Source organism: Pogoniulus pusillus, chromosome 30 (assembly GCF_015220805.1).
Source record: "Pogoniulus pusillus isolate bPogPus1 chromosome 30, bPogPus1.pri, whole genome shotgun sequence".
Lineage (NCBI taxonomy): Eukaryota > Metazoa > Chordata > Aves > Piciformes > Lybiidae > Pogoniulus > Pogoniulus pusillus.
The window spans coordinates 13,123,757-13,148,704 of NC_087293.1; the positions used below are offsets into that span (position 1 = coordinate 13,123,757).

Below are 24,948 nucleotides of genomic sequence, written 5' to 3' on the forward strand. Positions count from 1 at the left end.
TCTAGGGAATAGCAACAAAGGTGTCAGAGGCAATCGGATCTCAGCCTGCTCATGTGGCAGGGAAGAGCTCTCAGACCTAAACTCTTCAAGTTACAGCTCCATGGTCTAAGTGCAGCCCTGTGCCTTCCTCCACCAAATCACCATCGGTTGCCAAACAAATCACATGGGCAAGGGACAAAAGTCACTCTCACCTGACCTACTTTTGATACCCACCACTGCTGGCTGACGCCCCAGGGATGGAGCAGGGAACAGTTTCTGTTACCTTGCTCTGCTAACCTCAGTCAGACTCCCAGTGTGATGCTCACCTGCACGGTGGGGATGCAGGTTCCAGAGCTGGTCCCACTGCTCCTGCATCACTGCTGCCATCCAGGAGCTCCCTCCAGCCCTTGGCAGCTTCTCCAGGCCAAGGAAGCATGAGGGTTCCTCTGCCCCTGTGCCTGCAGAACCCGCCAGGGCTCCCTAAATAAAAGGAGACTAAATATTATTTTTGGTAGGGATTTTCATATGAAAAAAAAAAAAAGTAAAGCACCATAAATCAGGCACAATGCTCTACAATCAGCACATACTTGTGAATAAATGCATCCTGGAGTACATTTCAGCATAAATTACAGCCGTTTGATTTAGGCTGCGCTGCACAAAGCCATGTTATTTAAATTCACCCAGGATTGAGTCCACTCACATTGCTCCACATTTATAAAACACATTCATGATTATTGTCATAAACTCCTCAGAACTGGCTGTTATTTTGCCACATCACCATCTACAGTAAACAAGACTTATTTTACATTTTTCTCTCCTTTCCTGACAATCTGCTACAAAATGCTCTGCAAGATTCAGGCTGAAGTGACAATCAGATTTTTTTCCCCACCCCCAGTTACATGTGAAATGAGAGATCCAGGACAGCAAAGGCAAACCTGTGCACAGCCAGCAGCTGGGAGGTTCACTGCAGGACCCTTTGTAGGTTCCCTGTGGCTGCTGCCTCTATCCCTCAACCCTTTCTCTCAAACATTATCTGCTGCAAGCACAGCAGCTTGAAGGCCTTGGGTACCTGCCCATGGTGGGGGGTGGGTCTCATCCCTGAGCTTAAACACAGAATCACAGAATTAACCAGGTTGGAAAAGAACTTTGAGATCAAGTCCAACCTATCATAGAATCAACCAGGTTGGAAGAGACCTCCAAGATCATCCAGTTCAACCTATCACCTAACACCTAATTAACTAACCCATGGCACTAAGTGCCTCATCCAGCCTCCTCTTAACTCCAGGAATGGGGACTCCACCACCTCTCTGGGCAGCCCATTCCAATCACTCTTGCTGTGAAGAACTTCTTCCTAACATCCAGCCTGAACCTACCCTGATGCAGCTTGAGTCTGTGTCCTCTTGTTCTGTCACTGGGTACCTGGAAGAAGAGACCAACCCCACCTGCTACAACCTTACTTCAGGTAGTTGTAGACAGCAATAAGGTCTGCCCTGAGCTTCTTTGTCTCCAGGATGAAGACCCCAGCTCCTTCAGCCACTACTTGTAGGGCTGTGCTCCAGCCCCCTCACCAGCCTTGCTGCCCTTCTCTAGACACCCCCCAGTCTATGGGAGCAGCCCTGTTGATGGCCTGCTGAGAGCTCCAATTCCCTACCTCAGAAGGGCTGGTGAGTTTCAGGAGGAAACTACAGGGGGTTGTTTAGCCTGCAGAAGAGGAGGCTCAGGGCAGAGCTCATTGCTGGCTACAACTACCTGAAGGGAGGCTGTAGCCAGGTGGGGTTGGGCTCTGCTGCCAGGCAACCAGCAACAGAACAAGGGGACACAGCCTCAAGTTGTGCCAGGGGAGGTCTAGGCTGGATGTTAGGAGGAAGTTGTTGGCAGAGAGAGTGATTGGCATTGGAATGGGCTGCCCAGGGAGGTGGTGGAGTCACCATCCCTGGAGGTGTTGAAGCAAAGCCTGGCTGGGGCACTTAGTGCCATGGTCTGGTTGATTGGATGGGGCTGGGTGATAGGTTGGGCTGGGTGAGCTTGGAGGTCTCTTCCAACCTGGTCGATTCTATGATTCTAAGCCACAGAGCACTAGCCTGAATAACAAAAACTCCCACAATGACAAAGCCATCCCATACCCCATTCCCCCAGCACCTCAACAGCAGCAAGGGCAGGATCAGGCCCTCGCTGCCTCGCTCCATTAACGTCGCAGAGCTCTGCCACTAGTTTGCAAACTTTTAAAAGATTAATCCCATCATTTCAACAAGTGTAACAACTAAATTATCATCTTTACATGATTAAAGTCTCTGCTGCGTCTTTTCTTGGCAAACATTACATGCACATAATTTCACTAAATGCAATAAACCAACCATAGGACTATTAATTTCAGCATGGTATTCAGAACAATTAGAAACGCATGAACCTTAGAAATGATTAAAAAAAAAACCTATATGAAATGAATACCAAAAGAGCATGAAACACAAAGAATCCCCACACCAGAGCAACGGACATCTGTGTGTGGTGGCACAATAACCCCTTCGAGAGACAAGCTAAGCGCTGCTGGAAAAGTCACCCCGCTTGTGGGTGGCTTCAGGCTGGCTCCTGCTTCCCAGGGAAGGACCAGCAGTGCCCAGGGTGGGGATGTTACCTTGTCCCTGCTAACCTCTGCTCCAGTCGATCCTATTGTTTAGTCCTGCCTACCACATGCTGGTGACAGTGGGAGAAAGCAGCTTTCCCCAGAGCTGGGCACGATGGTGGCACTGACACCAGAAGTGTGGCGCTGCTTGGATGGGCTGTAGCAATGAGTGTGTCTGTCCTCAGAGCAGGGATTCTGAGGGCTTCACTCCAGAGCTATCCTGGTTCTGGAACTGCTACGAGGATCTTGCCTCTCTCACAGGCTGGGGGTTCAAGTTGTCCTTGCCTTTCTCTGCAGCCCTCACCCACAGTGCCATTGCCTTCATCTCTCTGAGCTGCAGCCCTGCTGCTTCCAAAGAGTGGAAATCCTCCCTCTGAACTCACAGGAGTGAGAGGTTTCTTTCTCCCTTTGCTTTGCTTCCCCTCACTTGCAGCAGCTGAAGATTTTTCTTTCTTTCTTTCTTTCTTTTTGAAAAGGCAAAAGAAAAAACTTGACATGAAGTATTTGATCAAAAGCCAAAAACAACCTTTGGTATCAAGGCATTCTTGAGCTGCTCTGTTTATAGATACCAGAGTACACACACATCCCACACTGCTGCAACCACTTAGAGCATGAAACACTTCCATGGAGAGCAGCCTGGGTACAAATCACACACTGCTGCCCTTCCACGGCCATAAACACTAAGAGTGAGCAGCCAGGCTGGGTAAGGCTTTCTGGGCATGGCACAGGACAGGTCACTGCCATGGGTCAGTGAGGGCCACTGCAAGCTGAGCCCAGCCCCAGCACCCTGCTCGGAGCAGCCTGGTTTGGAGAATTCCTGCCGGACTGGACGTTTCCTTTCCCATTATTGCTGATTGCCAAAATATTTGTGCAGTGATGGAATCTGCCTGCCAGAACTAGAGCAGGAGGGAGCTCTGCTTTTGTCTGACCTCAAGTTGGGAGAGGTTTTGGGTCCCCAGCTTGAACTACTGAAGCTGAGCTCTGGCAGGAGCCTGCGGCTCCATGAGTAGAGCCCGTCCAGGCTGTGCCTCGCCAGCGTCCAGAAGGGGATGGATGGCAGGAGGGCTCTGGGCTACTCCAGGATGCAAGGAGCTGGCTGAAGCCACCAGAATGTTTCCACTCTGCCTGAGCACACCAGGGAACTTTTGGAGAGAGAGACTATTTTAGCAAAATATGCTAAATGCCTCCAGATCGATGCCTGCGAGTAGGAAAAATCAAACCACTCTGCCATCGTAAACAGCAGAAGGATGGCAAAGAGAGGAGGCCAGTGAGCAGTGGGACAAACAGGAAAGACTTGGAAATTTCCAGGGTATTGTTTGAAGCTCAAGACAGAACATTCTGATCTACTTTCACTGTTTTGATGTTACGTTTCATGTTTGAAAACACTCCCTGCCTTTACAGAAACACTGCAAAGACGCCGAAAGAATCCAAACACCAACTGCTCTTTGTTTGGCTCCCCTCAGCTATTCCTGATCAGCAGCACTTGCATCAGAGGCAGACACACAGTGAGCCACTGTGCTTGTCACAGACTCACAGAGGACAAGGGGCTGCCTCTGCTCTCACAGCACCTTCCAGCTGCCGCTTCGCTGCGCCCCAGGGCAGAGGCAGCTATGCCAGGGCATGGCACCAACATGCTGCTGGCTTGTGGGACATTGGGAAGAGACAAGGCACAGCCATGGCCTCCTTAGAGTCATAGAATCAGTCAGGGTTGGAAGGGACTACAAAGATCATCTAGTTCCAACTCTCCTGCCTTGGGCAGGACACTCTACCCTAGATCAGGCTGGCCAGAGCCTCATCCAGCCTGGCCTCCAGGGATGGGGCTTCAACCACCTCCCTGGGCAACCCATTCCAGGGTCTTAGTGCTCCTTACCAAAGGGGTTAAATGAATGAGCACACTCCTGAAGGCACTGAGCTAGCACCTGCCCCACACAAGACAGCCACGGCTCCTACTGCTGACTTTGGACAGCCTTGGGCAGGCTGCTACCCAGTACACACCCAGTACAGGGAGATGGCAATGACACCAAAGAGCAGCAGACCAACCACCTCCTTGGGTGCAGGCATAGACAACTGGGAGACAGAGGACAGCCCCCAGCTTCACACACATCTTACTCAGGACAGTTTCCAGTGCTACCATGCCCACACAGGGTCTGTGACCATTTCCCACTGGCCACAGGTCTCCATCCATTCCCCTGGCCTCAGTGAGGCTTAAAGCCTCCCTTTAAGGACTTCAGACATGAGGAAACCATGGGTCATGGCTCTGCAGCAAACATGTCCTGGACACTTGTGATGGGTTTGGCAAGAGAAATAGCCTAAATATTTGCTCAAGAGTAGCAAGTGTCTTTGTCTCTGAGGCACAGAGAGACTTTTCTTCTGCATCTGCTCAGCCATTTATGCTGCCTTGCTGCTGCCAGTTGGAAGCTGCAGCTTGCAGACCAGACCCTCCCCAAGCAGATCACACTCACTCAGGCAGAGGAGCGCTGCCGAGCCCTCACACCCAGCTCTGCAGTGTGTGGTCACCACACTTCTCCCAGTCTCTTGGTGGGGATGTTCATACTCTGAACCTGCTCTGAGCCCTGGCTGCCCCCCCTCAGGGAACAAATGCCTTCCTCTGCTCCTGCAACAGCTGAGCCATTCCCATACTTCCAGCACCTTGAGCACACAACATCAACTCGCTCCTAGCTCCAGCTCTGCGTAAATGTGCCTTGTGCTGTGACAGGCAGTTCAGGTGGGCAGATCAGGTTTGTCCATCTATCTAGTTAGAACGTCAGAGGATTTGGAAGTAACATTATGTTCCAAAGAACATGCTCTAGTGGCTCTCCCCCAGGCACAGAAGAAAGATGGGAGAGCGTGCAAATCCTCTAACCTGGTCCCCATGCATGTTCCACCTCCTCAGGACTGACAGACAGAGGTTGTCCTACAAAGCAACTCATCACAACAGACTGGGATGGGGAGGAAGAAAAACCCAGGCTTTTAGAGAGAGCCCCAAAGATGACATCCCACCAACGCCAAGCCGCCGCTCGCCCTTTCCATGACGCGCTGTCAGGATGAGCCTCTCCCGCTGCCGGCGCGGGCAGGGAGGGCAGCAGGAGCTGGAGCCAGGCAGGACGTGACAATTACTTGTACGTTCTACACGCTGGAGAGTTCTACTTTTTATTGTCTCGCCCTTCAAACAGATATCAGCGCTGTCAAAACACAAAACCTCCTGGCAATAAGAGCCCTCCAGAGGAGGTGCTGAGGCGCTCCTCTGGGGAACGCCCCAGGAGCTGCTGCTGGCCGAGGGTCAGGCTTGTCCCCGGTGCTGCGCTGAACAATTAGTCTCAAGTGAAAAATCAACCACAGGAGTTCAGGTTTTTTTTTCCCCCTTCCATTTCCACAGATCACCTTCTGCTCCGAACATGGAAACCATATGGCAGACAGGTCCTATCCCCTGCCAAGAAATTCCTGCTTGATGAGATCCCTGTAGCTATCGCTGAGGCTACTCGGGGCTTCCAGCAAGGGAGTTCACTTTCTGCTGCAGACAAACCCTCTGAGCAACCGGGGGAGGAAGAGCCAGGTCCAAGGTACCAGAACTCATGCTGTAGCTGGTGCCTGCTGAGAGTAATTGCCCTCGGAGGGAATATTGTCATGCTTGGATCTTCCTCTCTGTACTCCAACTGATAGAGGCTGGGAAGCAGGTCCTGCTCCCCTCTGCTGCAGGCAACAAGGGACACCTCAGATGGAGGCAGGCATCGATCTTCAGACCCTCTTCTCCTCCCAGGGAGCACAGGTAACAGCATGGAGAGAATTTCCCTCTGCACCAGGGAGCTCACACAGCACATCACAACTATTTTGTCCATGTACATGGTCCATGCTTTGGAAGCACAGAGAATTTCACCATGCTTGACTGGCAAAGGAGTCACATGAGCAGCTGGGGTTGCAGAGGAGTAAAATCCAAAACTCAGCCACATGTTGGAAAGCCTCATCTAAACACCACACACATCTACAGCATAGCCCCAGCATGGGAGGGATGACTGAGGGAGGTGGGAGAGGACATTGCAAGCCTCCCAGAGATGGGCTTGTGAGGCCTCAACACCCACAGAGACACTCATTCTGGAGACCAGATCTGCAGTGCCAGCACTGTCCAAGCTGCAGTCCCTCCTGCAGCTCAGGTACCACTGCTCATGCTGTGCTTTCTCCCAAAACAAGGGCTGAGTGGACAGGAGTGATGTGGATGGAGCAAATCACAGGCTTGAGAGATTACCTCCTGAAAAGGACAGGTCTGATGCATGGAGAGGTTGGTATCAGGGGATCAGTGCCTGCACAGGCCACCGACTCTTATCTGTATCGTGTCTTGTTTGCAGGGTGTTGGTGATGTGCATCCATTTGTCAGTGAGAGGATGATTTGCAAGTACAAATGCTGGCAAGGAATCACCAGCACAAGCAATAAACACAGGCAGAGAGCTGTTCTCAGACACAGGTGCAGCCCAAACCCATGACCTGCCTCATTGTCCACAGCCTGGGAGCTGGCAAAGGCAAGAGCAGTGTCCAGCAGGATCCTAGGGACCTGCAGTGAAGAGGTGACTGGAACCAAGAGCCAGAGGCACGGAGGCCCAGGAAACAGATGCACAGGAGAAAACACAGCAGAGGGGTGGGGGGGAAAGCATTCAAGGTAGCTGTGGCCAGGCTGAAGGAGAGCTGAGCCTCCCAGTTTTAGAGGGATGCCCACAAGGGCAGGGACTGGTGGGGAACACCCAGAACAGCAAAATGAGCAATAATACTCCCTCCCCAAGAGCAAAAGCAGAGGGGAGCAGTGTCTGACACCCACAACACCAATACCGGGGTCCAGCCTGAGACCCCAGCAGTGAGGACTGGACCCAGCACGGAGCTGAGCCCTAGCACCACCAAGCCCCTGTCCAACACCTCTCTAGTGACATCATTCTGCCAGCCCACAGACCTCACTCCACACCTGTTGGTGGCTCAGAGCTGCATGGGAGCATCCCATCCCCAGGCACTGGGGATCCCCACCTTACTTTCAAGGACGTTCCCCTGCATTTATTTAGCTCCTTGGCAAAGCATCACATTGGGTTGTGACCACTGAACCAGGACATCCACAGCTCTGCTCTCGCTGCTTAAAACACCACCAACTCTGTGTCATCTGCAGACACTACTAGCTGAGGTTTTTGTCATCACTGTTGTTAGGTCACACATTACATCATGTCAGAATGCTCCTTGGGAAGTGACACCACCATTAACCACTGTGCTCTGAAGTCTGTCATTAAGCCAATTTGTAACCCACATGATGCATGCCATTGGCTACAGGTTCTCTGGCCAAAATGTCAAACACCTTCAAGAGAGCAGAGATAGGCAGCACTTACCCTTCCCAGTCAGGCCCACAGCTTGGTCACCCTGGCCCATTCCTCACCCAGAGCTCTCCATCTCTGCGCGGTGCTGTCAGGCCAGCAAGGGAAGGTGTGTGTGATGCTTGGCCATTGTTGCAATCAACTGTTTGTTCCTGCAAGGCACTCCAAGTTTCTGCTCTGGGGCTGCCCTCTGCTTTCCCAAGCAGATGGGATCTCCCGGGGCATGGGACTTGCTCACCCCTGGTGTCCCCTCCAGCACAGCACAGCACAGCACAGCATGCTGACTGCAGCTGTAAAGCAGCCCCAGAAGGGTGCAGGGCAAGCTTGCCAGCAGGCAGACCTGAAATAAAACACAGCCCCACAACGAGCCTGGCACTAACCTGAGTGTGATGCAAAACTTGCCTAGGATGAGCACAGGAGATGGATTCTCTGCCTTGACATCTGGGGCTGCTGGTCAGCACAGGCAGCAGTTGCCAGGTCAGAGCTAACCAGACACCACCTGCAGTACCAAGGATAGGATGCATGGGCAAAGACTGGGCAAACCCTCTCCAGATGCTGGGAAACTGCTACAAGCAGCCCAAATCCACAAGAGGCTCAGGGGACCCCATGGTGAATTCTCTGCAGGGGAAGAAGGGGAACTCCTGCACCTGGGAGTGCCTCAGTTTAACAGGAGCTGGCTTTTCTTCCAGAATTTCCCACATACATTTGCTGTCCCTCACCAAGGTCTAAGCTGTCACCTTCCTGGCATCCAGCATAACACAGGCTTGTTCCCTCAGCCCTGCCTCAGGTAGCACCCAGATCCCTGGTGTCATTCACTCACTCACCCCAACAGCCTCTGCTGGTCATAGGCCACACTGGGCTGGCACCTTCAGCAGAGGGTCTGGGCAACCTGCTGCCTGCCTCACTTCTCTCCCCCAGCTTAGGGCTACCCCACTGCTGGGCTGGTTTTAGAGGTGCCTGTGCCGGGGGCAGAGCCAGGCTGCAGTTGTACCCACCAGCATTGACACGGGTCTGGGGTGCCTCCCAGAGGTCCCACGCTGGTGGCCATGGGGCAGGGCACAGCCACCCATCCCAGATCTCCCAAGGGGCCTGGCAGGACCATTCTTGCTGCAGGTCTGGGAAGAAAAGTAAGAAAATCAATGAGCACAGCACAGTCAAAACAGATTCTGGCAGAGCCTGCACCATCCTGGAGTGAATATTACTGGGGGACTAAATTGTTTTCCTTATCTAGCAGTTTGTCCTGAGGAGCTGGACTTAGCCTCCCAGCGAACCCAATAAGTCTTTTGGTTTGACTGGAAACTCCACATTTTTCCTTTTTAGAAGAATGTCACAGACATTCCTCCCTTTCATTACTCTCTGCTGCTTCTCCGCTGCCTCCCATTAAAGCTGCAGCATGGGGAGGCTGCGCCAAGCCAGCTCCAGGCTGGACACAGGCCCAGGCTGTCTGGCCGTGGCTCAGCGCTGGAGAGCCCAAGTGTTTGGCTTGGCAGCTGCTGGGATTTTTCCTTATGCCCAGAAAGGCTGAGCCAATTTACAGCCCTGACCTGGGGAGGGGGAGGAAGAGCCAGACTCGTGTCCCCACCCTTTTCCCCTCCAGTAATCTCAGCCCGGGGAGGCACCGCACACCCTCCCGCCAGGCTGGGGGCATCAGCCAGGAAATCACCTCCTCTACCCAGAGCCACAGCTCTCCCACCCCCAGTGCCCTGTGCCCCTCACTTGGCTTTATCGCCAGGGTGGGATCTGATGCTGAACAAACCCCCCGGGGAGCAAGTCACCTCCCCAAACCCTTCCCATAGTTGTGTGGTCACCCTAGACCCCTGCTGCCCTGGGGGATGGCTGGCATGTCCTGCTCCTGCCTGGACACAAATCCCACCGGCACGGCCCCCCGATGCTATCTTGGTACTTCCAGCACCGGGGCGAGCAGGAAGCATGGAGCTGTGGGAAAACTAAACAAGGAAGTCAGCCGAGGGTTCTCACACCACCCAGAAGCTTTGCTCCTTCTCCCTGAGACCGCTGGGCACAAGTTCAGGTCAGGACTTGCCTTATCACAAACTCCTTCTTTCAGGCCCAGCAGCTTCCATCATCCAGCTCCTGCAGCATCCCAGGGCTGAGCCAGCACCCCACACTGGGTTGGTACAGCAATGTTCCCATGAGCCCCACAGCTGCCTAAGAGACAGAGCTGATCTCTTGACTGAGCACTGGTCAGCTCCAAACCTCACCTGTGGTTGCATCCAGCAATCACCAGGGTCCTCAGACCCCTGAACACCCCAACCCTTGGGAAGCTTTCCACCACACAAAGGCAAACGTGGCAGGTCTTTGAAACCTGCCACATATTTAGCAGGACAATGTTAGCAAACACTGTTGCTGAGGTTCTGTGCTCCATCTGCAACGCTTCTAGAGCTGCACAAAGTCCCCCTAAAGACTCTCAGACAGAGACTTCCATGACCACAGATATGGAGGGAAGGGACGGGAAGCTGAGCGACACCAGGGCTAATCAGAAAGGAAATGGCCCTTGTAACTCAGCCAAGTCAAACTCTGATTGTCTCCTGGATTTAAAGTGCTGCTGAAGCAGGAAAGCTCCTTAGGAGCACACGCAGTAATTGTCTTGCAAATGGGAAGGTGCTGGGCTTGCCTCCTCGGCTTTGGAAAGGACTTGGCAGGATGCAATACACGACTATCAGCAGAGGTCACCGAGCGGTGATCAGCACCCAGCACAAAGCTCCATCTGGCACCTCAGCCCCTCCAGAGGCTCCTGAAGCACCTGCTCCCAGTCCCCCCAGCCACGCTGACATGCTCTAGTCAGGGCAGGACACCCCAGCACGGCTGGGGGGTCCATTCTCAGGGCTTGCTTCTGTGGTCCTTCAAGAGGCCATTATTCATCTTTCTGGACTCTGCACCACACCTCACGGCAGCAGAGCTGCAAAGCTGCTCCTGGCATCCCCATCTGTGTTATTGCTGGCCAGGAGCACAGCTTCCAGTCTGGACCCTGCCCCTGCCTTTGACTCCTGCGGGAGTGGAGGCTCCTGCTGAGGACTGCTCCAGCTGTGATGGAGAAACCCCTTCAGATGGCCTGTTTGCTCAAACCTCTCTGTCACCAGTTGTTTGGATAGCAGAGCTGTCCCTGTGGCTGGGAGAGGCCTCCCTTCCCCTCCCACGACAGCCACGATTTGCTGGGAGGCTGCAGGTGCCAAAGCAGAGCTCATGGAAAGCAGGTCGAGGACAGGTCCTCTAATCAGGGAGGTCCTTCCTGACTCCTTTCCAAAGCATTTTCCAAGGAAGCTGGATGCCCTGGAGGCAACCCAGACAGCTCACACAAGAGGCCTGCCTGGCTCCAGAGGCAGGCAGAAAGGGTCAGACACTTCTTTTCCTCACAGCAAATTCCCTTCACATGACTCAGTTCTGCCCAGGAGGTACAGACAAGCCCAGAAGAGTTGAGGATGCTTTTCAGCTGCAAGGCCCAAGCCTTTCATCAGCACTGCAAACAAAATTACACATCCAAGCTTCCAGCAGCCAGAGAGCTGCCCAGAGGATTCTGCTGCCCAGCAAACCCATTGGATGGTGACCAGGACCTGGGAGAACCCAGGATCATCACCATCCCATAGAGCTGAGCATGCAGAGCTGTGCAGGAGGGGATGCAGGGAATCAGCCTTGGGGTGATGACAGGCTCGACTGCTTTGAAATAGGAAATCAAACATCCCCCATTTTATGCCAGCTTTCCAGCTCAAGCTTTAATTTGACCCAGCTCTTGATCTGCTTGGCACGGGCAGGAGGAAGAAAGGGGCTGGAGGTGTCTGCTGAGCACTCAGGGCCAAGAGCCCAAACTCTGCCTCAGGGGTCTTGTGCTCTGGATTCCCTCCAAGAGGTCTGGGTGGTCTCCTTATCCAGGTTCCAGCACACTATTTCTCCCTTGTGTGAGCACCTTGCTGGGCACAGGCCCCATTTACACCAAATAGAATCATGCCCTTTACCTCACTTGGCTCAGGAAGCAGAGGGCAAGCAGTAGACTGCTGTGGGGCAAGAGCAAGCCAAGTGGATCCTGACCCGCTGGGCACCTAGAGCAGCCAAGCTGTCAGCTGCCCCATCCCCTGCCAAGCAAAGAGTTAAGGGCTGGGAGGAAGCATCCAGGAGGGCACATCTGGCAGTGTTGGGAAGTGACTAACCCTGCCCAGCTGCAGTAACCTAACTGTTCCTGCACCCTGACAGTGCCAGCTCCCAGCCAGTGCCAACATGCTTGAGTGGTGCAACCACTACATAAATGGGATCCATGAAGAAACAACAGAGACCAGGGACACCAGGCATGAGCAAGCTCCAGCCTCAGAGCAGTTAGCTTTGGTACCTTTCTGATCTGCCCTGGGGCTGGTTGTCCAGACACATCAAGGGGACAAGTCTAGGGCTGGCTCTTCTCAGCTGAACTGCACAATTCAATCTGCTGTGGCCACCAAGGGAGCTTTCCCAGGGACCATCCCTTTTGGAGAGTCTATACCACAGTTTTCTCTCACCCATGCTCCTACCCACCCACAGCTCAGAAGGGCTTTGCCCATCTGCAAGGGGTGAGACCTTGAGCTTGACATCAAAACACAGTTCCTCACTTGGGAGCACCCCAAAAAGACCAACCTGCTCCATGGGGACAGGTTTGAGTGCTGGTCTCCATTACCTGCACAACCCAACTCAGGTGGATGTTCCTCACTTGACTTTGGTGTTCATCACACCAAAGCAGAAACTCCCTCAGGAATAAGGCATCTTTCCATTTGCATGCAGGCAGCCCCAGGATTCCTGTCTGGGAGAGAACAGGGCTAGCACAAAGGATTGCTCTAAGTGTATTCACATGTATGCACTGGAAAACAAATCATGATTTTAGACATGGAGGATCAAATAATATTCCAGTTACAGCTAATTACACACCCCACAGGCACATCAAAGGCAGCAGTGTTGTTCCAAGATCCTTTTCCCTTGATTTACAGCATGCACTGGGATTTCACACCCGCCTCTGTCACAGGCTGCGTTATCTCGTTGCCATTATTTAGAGGTATTCTGAGCTGGGTGTGACTCCAGCAGCTGGGGGAAAACAGTGAGAGGGCTGAAGCCAGCCACCCAGGTGGCACCAGCCAGAGGCCAGCCAGCTAATGGCTGGATCTTAGGAGGAAGTTGTTGGCAGAGAGAGTGATTGGCATTGGAATGGGCTACCCAGGGAGGTGGTGGAGTCCCTGTTCCTGGAAGTGTTGAAGTAAAGCCTGGATGGGGCATCTAATGGCATGGTCTGGTTGATTGGGTAGGGCTGGGTGCTAGGTTGGGCTGGCTGAGCTTGGAAGTCTCTTCCAGCCTAGTTGATTCTATTATTCCAATGGTTTTGAATGCTGATGGGATATGTGCTCTCCTGGGCTCCCAGGAATTCCTGCCAGAAGGTATTAGTAGATCACACTCTGTCATTTCCAGCACAACACAGGCTTCTCTGTCTTCACCACTCTGCCCTGCATTGAGCCAAATAGCTTCTTTGGCCAAGGCACCTTTCAGAGAAGCATTAATCTGGGTTTGAAGATGTCAGCTTGGAGCATCTGCCACTTTCCTTGAACCTCCCTTCCAACAGTTAATCCTCACAGCTCTGGAAGCACTTACACCCTCCTGATAATCCTGAGCTTTGAGTGACACCAAAAGACTTTCTCCACAGCAGGTCCCCCAGCCTAGGGGCACTTTCCCCCAGCCTCCATCATTACACTGCCTGGACAACAAGGTGTCTTGCTCTTCTCAGCCAGCACAGCTTCAGGCGCTCCCAGCAGCAAGGGACCAGGGCCAGCATTACCAGAAAGATCTCACTTAAAGTCAGAAGTGCAAAACAGCCTCTAAAACACCTTAGTTTCAGCCACCAAGCCCTCAACAGGCCTTGCCTGAGGCACCAGGGACCACACTTCTTCTCCAAGGTTTTGGAAACAGCATCAACCCTCAACTACCATGAGCAAGGTAACACCACAGCACGGAACAGCATCAAGCCCCCAGGCTGCAAAGAGCAAGGTAAGAGCTCAGGTGAGTCCCCATGTCAGGGTAAGAGGGAACACACTGGGCACAACCCTCACTGCATGCACCCCAGAGACACAAGGACAGGCTGCTCAGAAACCCTCCTGCTCCCTCAAATCCATCCTGCCCTGTTCACCTTCTGGTGCTGGCAGTCAGCTTGGCAGTGCCTGCTCCTCAGAGGAGGGTCTGCCCTGCTCAGCCCCCTCCAGCTCCCCATGCCAGCCTTCTACACCAGCCTGTCTGAGCTCCAAACCAAAAAAATCCAAGTGCAAAGTGAGAGGCAGGAATAGAACAAGACAGGGCTGAGCACCCATCATGTTGGGTCATGCTGCTTGCCCTGGCCTGGTTGCCAGGGATGTGACAGGAACTGGGGGCTTTTGCCTAGCTCCTTCAGCCCCGATCCAGAGCTTCCACATGGTCCCACAGGAAGGCTGGAATGGATTGATTTAAAAGAACTACAAGGGCTCTGTGGAAATGATTTGTTACCAATTAAGGAGGAAGTCAATTAAGGCAATTGGTACAGGTTAAAGAAAAGATGGCCTGAGAAATTCCTAATTGGCAGGGCAAAGACACAAAGAGCAGCCTTGCAGGAGCACTGCATTAAGCAAGGAGACCAAGGATGCTGTGAGGCTTCAGGAGTTCATTGCCTACACAGAGCTCCAGAGGCTTGCTGTCCAAACGAGCGGCTAAGAGAAGGATATTGCACATCATCACTTGACTCTCAGCTGCTCTAATTCCCCTCTACTTCCATTTTGCTCCCATTCCCTGTGTCAGCTCCCTCTGGACTCTGACACTGAGGTGGGGTTTCGTGCCCAAGCAGCATACAAAGGGCACACAGCCCCTCACAGCCAAACAAACAGCGTCCGGTGCTACCAGCCCAGGCACACATTTATATCCAGTTCAGGAAACCCCTGAGCTAAAAATACTTGGAGGCTGGAAATATCCTCAGACATCAATCACCTCTGTTCACCCAGGTCCTGCTCTTCCTCACACAGGCTTCTGGCTGCTGGTCTTTCCTTGGGAAAGAGGAACAGCCCAGCCCACCCAGGCCAAGAGCACTTTGGAGGAGCCAGAAGCTGCAGAGGCACCAGGCAACCCCAGAAGACAAAGTGTTGAGGGCCAAAACCAGAAAGGTGGAGGTAGTGCTGAAAAGAGGCATCCTGACCACTCCCAACAGAGCAGCAAGGAAGGGCTGGAGAGCTCTTGGATGCTCCCAGAGATGGTGAAGCAGGGCCCTGCAGATGCTCCCAGCAGCAGTGGGACCAGGATAAGATCTCCCTGGAGCTGGGGATAGCAACATGGCCACAGGAGAGAAAGCAAAGCAGCCCTGTATCAGCTGGGCAGAGTTTCCAAAGCACTGTGGGGAGAGGGTGACAATGCCACCTGTGAGGAACAAGGAGCATCTCTGTCACTAGTGCCCCATGCCTGGGCAGCCATTCCACCCACCCCTCCAAGAGCAAGTTGCCCTTGCCCCATCAGCAGGATGCCAGGCTTTGGTGACCAGCAGCAGCATTGGCACCTTACCAACTGCTGCGCAAGCAGGTGGTTGCACCTCAACCTCCCTTATGGTCTCCAGAAATCATCTGCTGAGCGTTTTTGTTACCACCATGGCTTCCACCTCCCACCCCAAGGAGCTCTGCTCTCACAGGTGCCAGCACAGGCATCCATTACGGGATGCTCCGGTCCTTTGCAGGAATAGCTCTGATGAGCTGCAGAGCCTCTGTCAGGACTAAATCATTTGCCTCACATGAAGGATGCCTTCCTTGGTGACATTTTTAACACTGTTTTTAAGGAGCATATTGCCCAGCTGGAAATGAGAATCCATCAGGCAACAGCATATATCGTAGGTCCTGGTCAGTAAGTGGAAAGAATTGGGGTTTATGGCTCCATAAATCATAGACCTTTCAATTAGATGAGTAGCTTAATTACTCTGCTGGATTTAGCATCCTCCCTCTCTTGTGAGGTCGCCTTCCCCTAATGGCAACGCCGCAGCGACACCGGAGCCTGACAAATGGCACGGCGTGCCTCCCTGGTCAGCATCTGGGTCTGAAATCCAGGGAATTCTTCCTTACACACAACTTCCTTTGGCTTCTTCCTCTAGCTTACCCAAAAAGAAATGACACCTCCCCAAGCCCCTTCTCCAGCCAGCACATCAAAGCTCTAACAGAGACACACACTGGATAAAAGCGAGGTCAGCACCAGTTCACCAACAGGCTTTAGGGTGCTTGAGTGAGACCAGGCTGTTGGTGCTTAGAGGTGGGTTAGGAAGTCTCCCCCTCCATCACTACTGAAACTTACCAGACTACCTCAGACAGCTTGGAAGTAAGAAGCAGCTCTATGTACAGCCAAGCAAAATTCACAAGCACCTATACAGACTACATTTACAAGCACACCACATTGCATCAACTACCAAGGTACCAAGAGGATGATTTTTCTCCTTTAAATGGCTTTTCCATAGAGGTTTTCCTGGATTCAAACCTGTACTGGTTTTCAAGAGCTGCTGTGCCATGCAGCCACTTCACTGTACTGTTTGTCTTCAGTATGAAGTCAGTAAGATTTTCCCTTGAGCCCAACCCAAGGAGGGTGGATGAGGCACTTAGTGCCACGGTCTAGTTAATTAGAAGGGTCAGGTGAGAGGTTGGACTCGATGATCTTTTCCAACCTGGTTAATTCTGTGATTCACAATTATATACAAATCAGAAATAATACAGCAATCTAAACTCCCTTCTTGGCAAAGAAACTGCCCAGAAGGGTTCAAAGCTACCCTCTCTTTCTCCCTCTCTATCTCCCATCCCAAACCAAACCAAAACCAGCAGTTTCTGTTGTTATTTGTTAGTGGAGAGATTAGAGCTGAGTTAACAGGGAGACATCCCAGGACAGAGGGAAGGCTCATTACATTTTAGCTTTTATGAACAACATAGACATCATCATTGTTTTCTTTTCACAACCAATGAACTAATTTCTCTCATTAAAACATTCCAATTAGCCCCAAACCATCACAGTGACTGAACTGCTGGTTGGAGGAGGCAGCAGATGCCCTGGCGTGTTCAGGGACAGCACAGACAAGTCCCTGCTATCTCCTTACACAGGTCTCCTCCAAAGCCTAGGTCTCTGGAGGCAGGCAGACAGGGTGTGTTGTGGATGAGCTAATCAAACAGAAGAGATCATCCAGCTTCACCAAACACTGTCACCTGAAGTGCCTGCTTGCAAGGAGTTCAGGACACCCAGTGTCACCACGTCAGGGTGATAAATGACAGCATCCAACAGACAGCACTGAGGCATGGTGAGAATCAGCTCATTCTCTAAAACATCTGGATGTCAGATTCTACTGCTGGAGCATCAGCTGACCACTCACAGGGATGCACACAAGCTGTGCTGGGAGCTGGCAGGGATGGGTGAAGATGCACCCAATATTGTGGCCCCAAAGCAAGCAAGTTGTGGTGTCACCTCCCAGAGGGGCTGGCAGCCCCTGGCACCAGCCACAGGTTTGCAGCAGAGTGTGCAATTGCAGCCCCCAGCCCAAGAAGCCTGTGGCCAGAGGCACAGCCCTCCTCCACAGAGAGGTGTTCTTCAGAAGTCACCCAGGCTTGGACCATGCTTGGGTTTGAATGTGGTTGAGGAATAGGAATGCAAATACAAGAGCAGCCATGAGGGAACACAGTGAGAGAGATGTGCAAGGGACTGTGGTGGTTGTGAAAGCCCAGAGCCCAAGGTCTGGGTAAGGCTGAAGGGGCTTTGGGCTGCTGGGAACAGGTTTGGTTTCACTTCTTTATCACACACCTCAATGAATAGAAACAAAGCTCTGGAAATAAGACTGGTATCCAGCTGGGAGGAGAGACTGTCCAACAGTTCACCACCCTTTCCATGAGGGGGCACTTCTCTAGACTTCAACTACATGTTCCAGAATGTCCCCTGTCAACCAGTGTCCCTCACAATACCCTTGGGCTGCCAGGGGCAGCTGCAGGAGGGAAAGGGTAGCTGGAACAGCAGAGCCCCACAGAGGAGATGCCATCCAGTCTCAGCAACTCACAGGTTGTCCCCAGCACCCACAGGCACCTAGGACTGAGAGCATCATCTGCTGCTCTTAGCTGACTGCAGCCAACACAGAGGCTGGGTTCAGACAGCCTGAGCTACTCAAACCTTTATGAGGCTGACAACACAAAGTGCTCACTCTGAGCACGTTCCCTGAAGCTGACAACACAAGGTGCTCATGTTGGGCACCTTCCCCATGTTACACAAGGGCTGCAGCTGAGGTCAAGCTGGCACTGTGCCTTCACCCAGCAAGCCAGGGCTGGCAGCTGGCAAAAAGCTCGGCTGTGCCACAAGCAGCTCACCAGCATTTCCCCTCCAACATCCACAGGGCAGAGTGGATGAGGACAGGGGACAATACACTCATCTCAACATGGAGGTAGGTGTCTACAGCCTCTGCAGAGCAACCTCCTGCTTCCAGAGTCTCAGGTTCCTTCCCTCTCTGCACCAGCCCAAGCTGTCTCCTCACTGCAGCCCCTGGGACCAGAGATGGGACCATAACCAAGCACAGCTCCTGTGCCTCATCCTGAGCTCCTGGTGGGGAGCCTCCAGTGTCCCTGCAGCATCTCCCAACCAGCCAGCATCAGCTGTGCCATCCTGCAATCCTTGGCATGAAGGATCAAGTCATGCTTTGCCACCAGCACACAGCTGCAGTCTTGGCTCAGGAACCTGTTCCATACGGTAACGCTACAAGCTTGTAATTGCTTCCTGGATCAGAGCATGGCTGCAGAGGCAGAGCTGGTGCACACACACCTCCCAGCCACTGAAACCTCCCACTCACAGTCCCACCTCTTTCCAGTTAGATACCAGTGCAGCACAGGCTCTGCAGGTGCTCTCAAACCGTTTAATGAGGTCATCTGCTCTAGGTGATCCTGCTCTGGCAAAGGGGCTGCACCAGATGATCTTTCAAGGTCCCTTCCAGCCCCTGACATTCTATGATCTTGGGGTTGAACCATTTCCAAGTCCTGGATTCACTGTGTCTCAGGCCAGGCCACCAATACTGCTACCCACGGTGGATGAGGTTTCCTCCCTGTTGTCCAGCACTCTGTGTGGGATCAGGACACATGACAAGGTGTAAGTGGAGACTTTGGAGAGATCAACACTCCTGTAATTGGATCACCTTTCTAAAACAAAAAAAAAGGAAGACAAAGCTCTGCACAGCATTAGCAGCACTTGCATCCAGCAGAGCCCCAAAGGTCAACACCACCCCCATGCCCAGAGGAAGGAGCTGTGCTCCTGTCCAGGAACTGCCACACATGGAAATCACAGAGGAGGAGAGGCAGAGGAGCACTCTGAGCTTCAGAGCTCTCAGCAGCCCTCGGAACAAGAGAGATGTTTTGGCTGGGAAGCTGTTTGCCAACACACAAACTAATGCTTGCTTCCATACAAATACTGCTGCTGAGCTGGAGATAAACAAACACAGCTCTTGACACAAAACAGACCAGACCCTTCTCCATAGGTCCAAGTGCTGAAGTCCTGACAGGCTGCTAACAGCAGCAAGACCCACCAGCAAACCCAGCCCAGTCCCAATGGCTGAGCACCCCACAGGAGCTTCAGGAGAAGCTCAGCAAGGTGCTGGGGAAGTTGTCTACTCTAAAGCTTCCAAAAGATCTGCAAGGGGCTGCTCTGCTCAGCTCTTGGAAGCAAGGAAGTCTGAGAAGCTCCCAACTGCTGGCAGACCCCACCTGGGTCAGGGCCACAGGGCACAGCCTAGGCACAAGTAAAAGCTCTGTGGACAAACACTGCCTGCTCTGGCCACCCTTGCCCTGCCTAGCATCCTGCCCTCTAAAGTCCCCATCCAGAGCACTCCCTGCCTGACACAGCCCAGGTACAAACAAGGCTATGAGGCCCCAGTTGACTTTACATGCCCTGATCCAGGCATGCAAACACCAAACTCCAAAGGCTGAGCACTGGCAAAGCAAACAGCAAGGCTTATCTCCAAGAGAGCAGCAAGAGCACCTCCATCAGCATCCTGCAGAGCAAAGCACATCTGAACTGGGGTAACCAGTGACAGAGAGGTTTAAACCTGCTCGTGGTGCTGTCATGTGCATGGTGCCTAAAGGAGCTCAGACCTTGTGTCTGGGTGCCCAGAACCACCCACCACGCCTGAACATCTTGACCCATGGTAGTGACTCATCCCTCCACACCACCAGCCAAGAGGAGCAGCTCAGAAATGTTTGTAGGGTCAACACCCATGCCCCCTTTTATCTCATTTTCACTCCTGCAGGCTATGGGGTTTCATGACAAGTAAGCCCTCCCCACACCCTAACCAGACAACCTGATACAGGCAGACTCTCCTCTTTCCTCACTTCCTTCCCACTGCACCTCATGAGTTATGGTTTCTCCACACCCATAAAAGATAATCACCCTTCATGGGTGAAGTGGCCTCTGTGCCACAGCAGCAGGACCAATTGGCTGCAGTTAAAGAGGAGCTGCTGCAGGAGGGCTGGGCACAGCTCCTGCCAGCACTTCAGTATCTTTTATCCCACGGTAGAAGCCCAAGAGTCAAAAATCAATCCAAAGGCTTAACTATGCCACTTCCCAAAGCCAGCACCACTCCCACAGCCCCCACTAGGATTCAGTCCCTGAACTGACAGCTCACTGGAAATTGCCTCTCACCATGAACCTGCACTCAGGCCCCCAGGCTAGTGGCATTCCAGGATTTCCTGCACACATCCCAGGTTACCCAAAGCCATCAGGACAACCTCCCCTGTTCCCTTAAGTACGAGAAGTAGATGGGGACAGTTGTTGCAGCAGCAGCACATGCATGCACAAGAGCTGCCCTGGGCACCGCACAGCAGTGCTCAGCCAGGAGCTGCAGCCACACTCCTGGGCTCCTGCCCAGTAGAACCACAGGGGTGGCCAACATGCCTGCCATGCCAGGGCCTCCTGGGAATCCTGGCCCACTCCCACCAAGCCCCAGCTCTCCAGGGAATCTGGGCCACGTACTGCGCAGCACAGGCATTATTTACCTTGTTAATTTCAGAGAGAGGCGTTTTAATTGCTTTAAATTACTGCTGGCAAACCCAGAGTGGTCAGCAATCAATCAGGCTGCCTCCCACCCCGTGCCCACCCGCCGCCAGCCGGCAATCAGCCGCACCACAACATCTATTATTGATGAACTTTGAAGGGGCTGCTAATTAGCCGCGAGCACACGGCCCCGGCATCCCTGCGCCCGCACAGCAGCTGTGGATGCCCCAAAGCGTCCGGGACAGAGACCTGCATGGCACAGGCAACACATAAGGGCAGAGGGACTGATCAGTCACACCCTGGGGGTCACAGGGGCCATGCCCCCAGCCGAGGGGCACAAGCCAGTGCTGGCAGCCTCCTGGGCCAGGCTCCTGCAGGCGGTGCCTGGCAAGCAGCATTGTCACTGCTGCGAGCAGATTGTGCAGGAGAAATCTCAGAGCAGGACCAGGAAGCTGCCGTGGTGCATTGGGCAGTGATCTGCCACACCACTCAGGACAGCATTAGTGGTACCACAGACAGTGCCTTGGTGCATTGGGCAGTGATCTGCCACACCACTCACAACAGCATTAGTGGTACCACAGACAGTGCCTTGGTGCACTGGGCAGTCATCTGCCACACCACTCAGGACAGCATTAGTGGTACCACAGACAGTGCCGTGGTGCACTGGGCAGTGATCTGCCACACCACTCACAACAGCATTAGTGGTACCACAGACAGTGCCGTTGCCACTGGCCCCAATTGCTCCCAGGGCTGGAGATGTCGGGGACACTGGGGGCTGCTCCTCACTCAAAAGCCACACCAGCCCTCGGGACAACTTGGAATCACAGAATTGGTTTGGAAGAGACCTTTAAGGTCCTTGAATCCAACCACTAACCCAGCACTGCCAGGTCACCAGTAAACGATGTCCCTTAGCAGCACATCTGCATGGTTTTGAAACCTCTCCAGGGATGAGGACTTCATCAGTTTCCTGGACAGACTGGGCCAGGCCTTGACCACCCTCAAGGGAAAGAAATTGTTACTCATGTCCAACCTAAACCTTCCCTGGGGCAACTTGAGGCCATTTCCTCTTGTCCTGTCACTGGTTGCTAGGGAGGAGAGACCGACCTCCACCTGGCTCCAGCCTCATTTCAGGAAGTTATAGAGAGCAATGAGAGGCTGAGGGAGCTGGGGTTCGTTGGCCAGGAGAGGAAGAGGAGGCTCAGGGGTGACCTCATTGCTGGCTACAACCACCTGAAGGGAAGCTGTAGCCAGGTGGGGTTGGGCTCTTCTCCCAAGCAACCAGCACCAGAACAAGGGGACACAGTCTCAAGCCGTGCCAGGGGAGGTTCAGGCTGGATGTTAGGAGGAAGTTCCTGCCGGAGAGAGTGATTGGCATTGGAATGGGCTGCCCAGGGAGGTGGTGGAGTCGCCGTCCCTGAAGGTGTTCAAGCCAAGCCTGGATGGGGCGCTTAGTGCCATGGTCTGGTTGATAGGTTGGGCTGAATGAGCTTGGAGGTCACTTTCACCCTGGTTCATTCTATGATTCCCTCAGCCTCCCCTTCTGAAGGCTAAACAACGCCAGCTCCCTCAGCTGCACCTCAGAACATCTGTTCTCCAGGACCTTCACCAGCTTTGTTGCCCTTCTCTGAACCTGCTCCAGCACCGCAATGTCCTTGTAGAGAGGGACACAGCTCATGAGAGTCAGAAAGGTGGAAAAGGCTGCACCTGTCCCCAAGGTGGGAGCAAAGCTGCCTGAGGAGCAGACTCCCCTATGGATACAGCCCCATACCTAGAGAGAAGCAGGACAGAAGAGGGTGGCATTGCAATTCTGCACAGGACCCTGCAGCTCCCATCCCCTGCCAAGCGCATCATGGCACCGTGGGCGCTCGCGTGCCAGTCATCCATCAGCCACTGATCTCAGCCTTGATTTTCGTGGACATCTTTGATTTTTCATCATAAATTCTCCTTGTTCTTGACTGGAGGCTGACAGGGATTTTTAAGTACAGAATGAAACAGGGAATATTAAAGCAGCTGCTGTTCTGCTGTGCCTGTCAGCCGCTCCCCTTGGAGTGCTGTCCTTGTTAATGGCAACACCAGAACACTTTTAAGACCCTCAGAGAAGGCCTTCAAGGACGTTGATTTAATGCAGCTTCTCCTGAAGACCCTACCCCTTAGGTTCCCTTTACTTCAAAGGGGAGGCAGTGGAGGCATGAGGGTGCTGCCTACAGCATTCAAGGCTTTTGCCAGGGCTCAGTGACTCCCTGAGCCCTTGCCAGCTGCAGGAGTGCCATGTCTGAGCTCTCTGTAAATGATCACCTCCTGTTACACCATCCCATGACCTCACCACCTTGGGTCTTCCAAACCAAGAGCATGGCACAATCACTGCATTTGCTAGAAGGAAGATGTGACTACCTTCTCCTCCTGCCACCACCTTGTTTCCAGCATAAGAAAAATGCTGGTTTGTGATCAGTCACCCCAGGGTCACCCCCAGACAGGACATGTCTGCTTCCCTGGTCTCCTGCCCAGAGAATTCACTCTAGCTGGTGGGGAGGACATAATCCCTACAGCACTCTGCAGCCAAGAAGCCCTGCACACCCACAGCACAGTAGTTGGGAGTGTAGAGCCCTTGGTACAGACCTTCCTGGGGGCCCCTCTATCACCATCCCCAGGCAGGAAAAGCAGGACCAGCACCGCCCCAGCCTCACTCAGGGCATAGCACCACATCCAGATCAAACCCAGCAGCAGGAACTCAGCCCAGCAGCTTCTGGTCCCCACTAAATTAACCTCCAGCCAAACCCCAGCTTGCCTCAGCTATCGATTTGTAAATATTCAAGTCAGCACAAATTGGCTCCTTACCTGCAGCCGCAGCACCTCCAGCTCCCATCATGTGCCTCTCCCATCTGCAGCCCCTGCTTTATAAACACCCCCCAACAGCAACCCTGCACCATTTAGTACGTGAGGGCTTCCCACCCCAATCAGGGCTACTGGTTCTAGGGCACAGCTGCTGCCAATTACCACTGCTTAACTGGCACATTAACCACAGAGTAAGGAGTGAGGAGTTTCGCTCTGCTCTCCACTTAACAATAACAAAGTCACTTGACCTTTTTTCAGCCACCACAATGGCTGTGGAAGTGACTGCTTGACAAATGCACTTTGTAATGGGCTCTGCTCTTTCTCATGCGGCTGGTGGAACAGTTAATATCTTGAGTCACAGCATTAAGACGAGTGCTTGTGATTAATTTAAGATGTCAATTAATCACCCCAAATGGACTGGTTTGTCATCACTTCCTAATGGGAAGATGTTGATTTGTCCCACAGAGTTTGTTACAGGAACCGAGGCTGAAGGACCTTGCTCGGAAAGGCTGGAGCAGCCTCACCCTAGCTATGGGCACTGCAGCCTGCCCCTGGCAATGGGCACTGCACCTGCTTGGAAAAGCTGGGGCAGCCTCACCCTAGCTATGGGCATTGCAGTCTGCCCCTAGCTATGGGCACTGCACTTGCTTCTGACTGTAGGCACAGCAGTCTGCCCATGGCTATGGGTGCAGTGGTCTCACCCTGGCTATGGCACTGCAACCTGCCCCCTGATAGGGGCACAGCACCCTTCCCTTGGCTATGGGCACAATGGCCTGGCCAGGGGCACCAAGGAGAAGGAAGAAAAGGAAGGAAGCAAACACTTCCACACATGCATGTTCCACTTCGTTCCCATTTTAAACACCACACTACTTTGGGAAGAGCTCTTGTGGTTTTATCCAAAGTGCCATCACTGACTTGGACTTCAGACACCTTCTCTGAGCAGTCTGAGGAACAACACCCACAATGCCCAGCAAGATGCAATGCCAGAGCACCCAGCACTCAATGGAGTGACAACATCCCCACCCCAACAGGCAGCACTGAGTAGGGCTGGTCTGGGGCAGCCTCAGCTCCCCCCTCACTGGGATCAGCCCTTCAGAGGAAATAGAGCTGAGCATCACCACCCTCCCCCACCTTCCTCCTACTCGGCTCTGGTCACCCTTGCTGTTGCCA

At 53.2% G+C, this 24,948-nt stretch overlaps 1 long non-coding RNA gene across 3 annotated transcripts; it reads right to left on the minus strand.

Moving 5' to 3' along the window:
• Nucleotides 1-280: 280 nt before the first annotated feature.
• Nucleotides 281-23,840, minus strand: LOC135188685 (uncharacterized). 3 transcript variants are annotated; one of them, XR_010307786.1, is made up of 5 exons: nucleotides 23,782-23,832; nucleotides 8,934-9,053; nucleotides 8,319-8,437; nucleotides 2,983-3,063; nucleotides 281-459 (listed from the first exon to the last, which is right to left on the minus strand). It is a non-coding gene; the product is annotated as an uncharacterized LOC135188685 (long non-coding RNA). The 3 variants fall into 3 exon arrangements; XR_010307787.1 differs by lacking the exon at nucleotides 8,319-8,437; XR_010307788.1 differs by lacking the exons at nucleotides 8,319-8,437; nucleotides 8,934-9,053 and having other exon boundaries at nucleotides 23,782-23,840.
• Nucleotides 23,841-24,948: the final 1,108 nt, after the last annotated feature.